Source organism: Pollicipes pollicipes, unplaced genomic scaffold, assembly GCF_011947565.3.
Source record: "Pollicipes pollicipes isolate AB1234 unplaced genomic scaffold, Ppol_2.1 Scaffold_6052;HRSCAF=7182_pilon_pilon_pilon, whole genome shotgun sequence".
Lineage (NCBI taxonomy): Eukaryota > Metazoa > Arthropoda > Thecostraca > Pollicipedomorpha > Pollicipedidae > Pollicipes > Pollicipes pollicipes.
In genome coordinates this window covers 22,394,557-22,400,556 of record NW_023596805.1, presented here as the reverse complement: position 1 = coordinate 22,400,556, position 6,000 = coordinate 22,394,557, and positions in this window count along the sequence as shown.

The following is a 6,000-nucleotide window of genomic DNA, read 5'->3' as shown; positions in this document are numbered from 1 at the left end:
GCACAGAGCCTTGCCTTTGATCAGAAACGAGGAGACGGCGTTTAGCCGGGTACAATCGTGTAGTTTTCATTCAGCGTTCATGCTAGGCATGTAGGCGGCGTCTCCGCTTCTATTCGTTTCTTCGATGATATTCGCTCCAGTTTGTCTCCGATTTTGACTATTGTCCACGTGCCTCAATAAACTGCGACCGTCTGTACACTGAACAGCCGACTGTCTGTACGCTGAACAACCGACTGTCTTACTGAGCAGCCGACCCGAGTGTCTCTTGGGATGTGTTCCTGCGAGAACTGTTGGGAGAAGGAGCGGAAGACACAGCTGTTCTTCACGCAGTGGTGCAGTCTGCGACAGGCGGCATAGCAAGCTGGGGTATCCGCTGTGCTACGTTAGATTTTCTCTTCAGCTGATTGGTTCTCATATACAGACTCCTCTCTGAGCCCATTGCAACGCAAGAGAGGGGATCACCTTGGTGTACATCTAGCAGGCGGCTCGAAACACTAAGATGTAGCATTTCCGCTTTCTTTAAAGAAAAAGGCAGAAAAACACTAGATTTCGAAAGAAAAAAACTGATGCATCATTACACTGGACCAGCTCGCGATTAGCGAAAGTTTTGGTGTAGCATAGGTTGGCACGTTATGCAGACTGCCAACAGTGCTAGGAGGTGTTGGGTTTCGGAACGATTCTAGACTGCATGAAACAGACACTCCTGCCTGCATGCTTACATACACGTACAGCAGCCTCGGGACGACATCCGTGCGCACTCCTCTCCATGCCAGGTGTGTCGTCTGGTGCAGAGTATGGGGAGCCAGCGATGATTCGGTGCGGAATAGCGTGCTATTTACACGCGCCCGGGTGTCCGGTTGAATACCCTTTGCTCGCGTGGGGGGCAACTTGCCCCCCCCAAGATTTAAGAAACTAACATAGCTAGAGACACCAAATTCACGGGGTTTGTTAGCCTGTATGTAAACTCACCGGTATAAAGATTTATGGTTCGTAAGTCATGACCTTTGGGTCAAATAGGGTCAAACAAGGTCAAAATCCAGATCGGTGTCTTAATATTCCCAGACCTCCTCATGCAATCGCCGTGGTGAAGCTAGATACCTGTTCTAAGCAAAAGGTCAGTGATGTTCATTTAGTGCCAGTGACTTTTTGGCCTTTATAAGGTCAAAGTGACAAAATACCCACGAGACTGTTCTTACTTTGCGATTCAAATAAGCGTCAGGAATTACGCCAGGCAATACCTGACGCTAATTTCACGCTCATTTTGTCCCTAAAAACAACTTGTTGACATTAGCCATTTCAGGTCAGTGACCAGCTCTGACACTTAAAAAGTCCATGAACATGTCTGCTGTGGCTTCTGACATTAATAAGCCCGAAATGAACGTCAAAAGCCACCCCATAAATCAAGCTCCTAAGAAAAAGCAGGCTATCTTTTACCTCGGTCTGACATTCATACCTGATCGTAGGTGAATGGAACTTGTTGTAGTTCTAAATTCATTTGGTTCATTGCCTAAGAATCTATTTCAGATAAGCATGGCTTCGTCTAACGTTCCTTTGTTGCATCACATTGAACGATTCCTTAGAAATGCCCTTTGCTATCAGTCACGGCATGGCTTTGACCTACCATAGGTCAACGAACTTACAGCATATATCTAATTCTTTACAGAAAAAAGTCCGCTATGCAATCGTTTACAGCTGTGCAAAGTTTGGTGCGGTTACGCAACGCCGTTCGGAAGTGTGTCTGAAAACCCATTGGGTAATTTGACCCCGCCCGAGCGCATTAAACTTTCTGACATACGTTTTTCGTAACATCAAAACTCAGCCTGCGCAAGCCCATGTTCCAGATTAAGCTTTCGTCAGTGCTGACATCGGGCGACACAAAGCATAGCTTCGCTATTTTTCATTGAGATGAGAAACACAATATATGTTTTGTGATTGGTTCGACAAGAAGAGGGATCAATTGGTGGGAAACTTGTTTCGTAATAACAGCCAGATATTGAGAAAATAGTCGAATACAGCTGTGAGGTAGAGCGTTTCTGTGAACATGGGGCATAACATCGAACAATGCCAAAACGGCGTTAAACGTTGTATCTGGTGCGCACATTTTACCCGCGACACCTGCACAAACATGACCCTGCACATCACGGGCGATTGAGTTTTATAAAGCGTTTGGGTGACCCCCACCCATGCCCCTGACGTAGGGAAAGTGTATCAATATAGGAACCAAAGGTGCGCAAAGTTGGGAAAATTGGGGAGTTACTGCTGCACGTGGCCCCTCCTGCTGCACGTGGCCTCTCCTGCTGCACGTGGCCGCTCCTGCTGCACGTGACCCCTCCTGCTGCACGTGGCCGCTCCTGCTGCACGTGACCCCTCCTGCTGCACGTGGCCCCTCCTGCTGCACGTGGCCCCTCCTGCTGCACGTGGCCCCTCCTGCTGTACGTGGCCCCTCCTGCTGCACGTGGCCCCTCCTGCTGCACGTGGCCGTTCCTGCTGCACTTTGCGCGATCGCATGGTCTCGGGTGGAAAATGCAAGGATGGCCTCAATCCTATAAGATATTGACCACGTGTTGGAGCACATGTTCTCTCACAGACAGCATTGCACGACTGTGTTTGAAGAAAGGCACGCCTTTCAATATCACGTGCTATGTACCAGTATCTTGCAAGCGTAAAGAAAGGTCTGACACAGGTTTTGAGTGGTGTGACGCAATATGTTTAACGAAATGCCGGGACATTCCCTTTGTTTAATTTCGTGCGTGTACCATTATACAGTACCACACGGGGTCAGTGAAACAGTTTTCCGCGACCGAGGTCGCTGTTGCAATTTCTGCCCTGAACTAAAGGCCGAGGCCAGAAATTTTGTGCAACCATGACCCTGGAAAATTTTCTGACTCAAGGATGGTATACCTCTTATCAGATCCTGCTGTGTAACGGAACATAGACAAAAAAGGGTTTAAGTCATTCCTCTCAACATACCTTGGATACGAAATCGTAGAAGACTACGAGTAGGCAATAAAGAGCTCATTTATTTTAGCCGTAATGAGGAGCTGCGATCTACAGCCATGGTAGTCACAGTGTTGCATCACCACAAAACAGCTTAGTTTCTCCTGTATCCTGTCTCTTGTTTGACCAACAAGACAGACAAATTATCATATAGTTTGAGGCACTACGGGTTGTAGATAAATGGCGTGGTGTGCCGACACATTTATCTTGTAACTGAAAAGGATCCATCGTTAAATGTATCGAAAAAAAATCATGCGCCGCACTGTTACCTACACGGTTTCAGATCACATGTCACGCAGACGCTATCACTCGTTTCACTTGGTTGGACCCAGCAAAGCTGGTTCAATCAATTTGCATCAGCATTGAGTGAACAGGTGGGTGGAAGATAATGTTCCTCGAAAATACACTTAGCAGCGAACTCGTGTACGGTACAAGCGACGGCCTGTGTTTAGTAATGAGTTAGTGATCACTGCGCCTTTTTCCGTCTTCCAGAAATTTCAAGCCAGTCATGTCATCTCCGTCGTATTTCTGCGCATATTACCACTGCTGCAATGCTTTGATACCATACCGTTTCAGTCTGGTCCTCACTTCACAGCGTGTCTAATGCCCACTGCTGCAACATCGCCGACAGCGTCAAGCATCGTTGAATGAGTCATCTACACTGTGATCCCCGCGATTGCCCTCGATGTGCAATCCTATATATGGCTCACTGGCACTATTCACGTACTCTACGTCCTCTTGATCCCAAAATTAATCGTTGCTTGCACAGCAAAGCGAATGTATTTTCGACGACTTGACTTGTTTCATCACGCACGTGATTAATGGAACCCCTATGGACTTGCACACGGACCTTCCCACCAGCGCGAGGCGCCCATCAACCTCCACACTGAGCTGTCAGCACGCATGCGCACTCCTCATGCTTGCTGCGAAAAGTTCAGCTTCTTACTGCTCTGCAAACGGGTTAACAAGCAGCCAGACGACAAACACGCAGGGAGACATGCGTGTTTGTCGTCTGGCTGCTTGTATACAGATGCATATTTGCGTGGATGTTATGTTATATTACAGCCCAGTTTGAACACGGAGCCAGTAAAGAAATGCTGCGCACCTCCATATTGAAGCCGACTTCATTCTGCTGCCCGGGGTTTTAGCCTGGTTCTATCCAAGATCACACGATTCTAACAAACAAACAAAAACAGACAAAAACACATAAGTGCACTTGCGAAGGACATTATGCATGCAAATAAGACAGTACCACTCGTCTTATTCCTCGTAGAATCATTAGGAAAATGGAGGGATAGATGCATTGACATTTCGGGTGTATGCTTTTATCGAAACGAATAGACAATGCCAAGTCTCCCTACCGCTCAGCATATTCTTTATACGTTATGAAGCAAGTTGAGCAATGGTTAAACTGTGGTTTCGTTTCAATGATGATATGTAGTCTATATCTTTATTTACCTAGTTATTCTTCAGGTAATAAGGCTATTAGTACTGTCTAATTAAAAAACAACAGCTGAAAAATGGATGCTGCACGCAACTGACCACATGCCTGCAAGGTAAAAAATGAATTTTATGAATGAATGACCAGGTTTTTCTTTCATGTTACCCGAAATTTAATTGGCTAAATCCAACGTGATTTGCTTTGAAAAATAGAACCTGATTCACTGCGATGTATGTTATAACATGTGTAATGGATGATTTTGACCAAACTTTTAACACATGATGTGATGAAACACATAAGTTATCAGCAACGTAACTTAATGGGCTTTTACCTGATCCAAAAATAGAACAAATGCGATTTCCAATGAGGAATATATTTCGGCCAACGTGCTTTATATATTCCGAAACAAGTTTGCATTGTTGTGTGCAGTAAAACAATAACATTTTGAGCAAACTAGGTTGAAATATGCATGTTGAAACACGCACGTTAAAGCACACAGTGAGCCGCGCCGATATGGCATACTGTAGCCAATTAAAAAGGAAATATTTCGTCAGCAGCAAATCAAATCTACCTTGTAAGATCACTAACTTATGACAGGTCAAAATGAGGCTATGGCTGTCAGCGAAGGCGATTCCTTGGGAATCTTTAATCTGACCAATTCTGATCAATCGTTCCATTGCTTTGTGAGGTAGTTTAGACGCTCACTTCCAACTTTTTATCCGGCGAAAGCGACAAAAAGGGGTTGTTTAGACTTGATAAAGTTTGTAAGAGGCCACTGACCTAGAATGACCCCGAAAACCTTCTGTTTTTAGAGCATATTGTTTAGTGTAAGCCTTGACGGTTATCGGAATTCACACATCAAAATAATTTCACAAGGTGCTAGTTACCATGACCTTCTGAAGGTCAAATAAGATCACTTAACTGCAAAGGACATCTGTGACCTTTCGCTTAGTAGAGGTATCCAGGTTAAAGATGGTTACGTGGATAGGTTTGATGGAATTTCAAAACTGATTTCAAATTGGGCCTTGTATGACCTTATCTGACCGGACAGTCATGACTTAGGATCTCCTTAATATGACACAGGTAATTTCACATGTATACCTAACTATCATGTGCATTTGGTATTTCTAGCTCTCTTCGTCATTGAGATTCCAGGGGGTCAAATTAACACTCTCCCCACCCGAGCGACGTTGCATACAATCAACTACCCGGGTGGGTGATAAACGCCGTTTAAAATGTGGCGTAGATTACGGTTATGCAAGTAAAACTCAGCAATTTTCTCTACTATACATGATATTCCTTTCACCCCGAAAGACTTGGGAAAGGTCACAATTACAGGCAATATTCATACTTTAAAAGTTCGCCTGTTCGTTCGTTCGTCCGGAGAGTCCGTCCGCCTGTTCGTTCGTTCGTCCGGTGGGTCCGTTCGCCTGATTCACATGACTGGCTCGACGCTCACAGCTGTACAAAGTTGAGGTCACCGCCGTGGGAAAAGAGGTAGTGCTGCATGCAGCGCTAACAAGTTTTGTTGGACGTTGCATATAAATGAATTGCTCATTGAA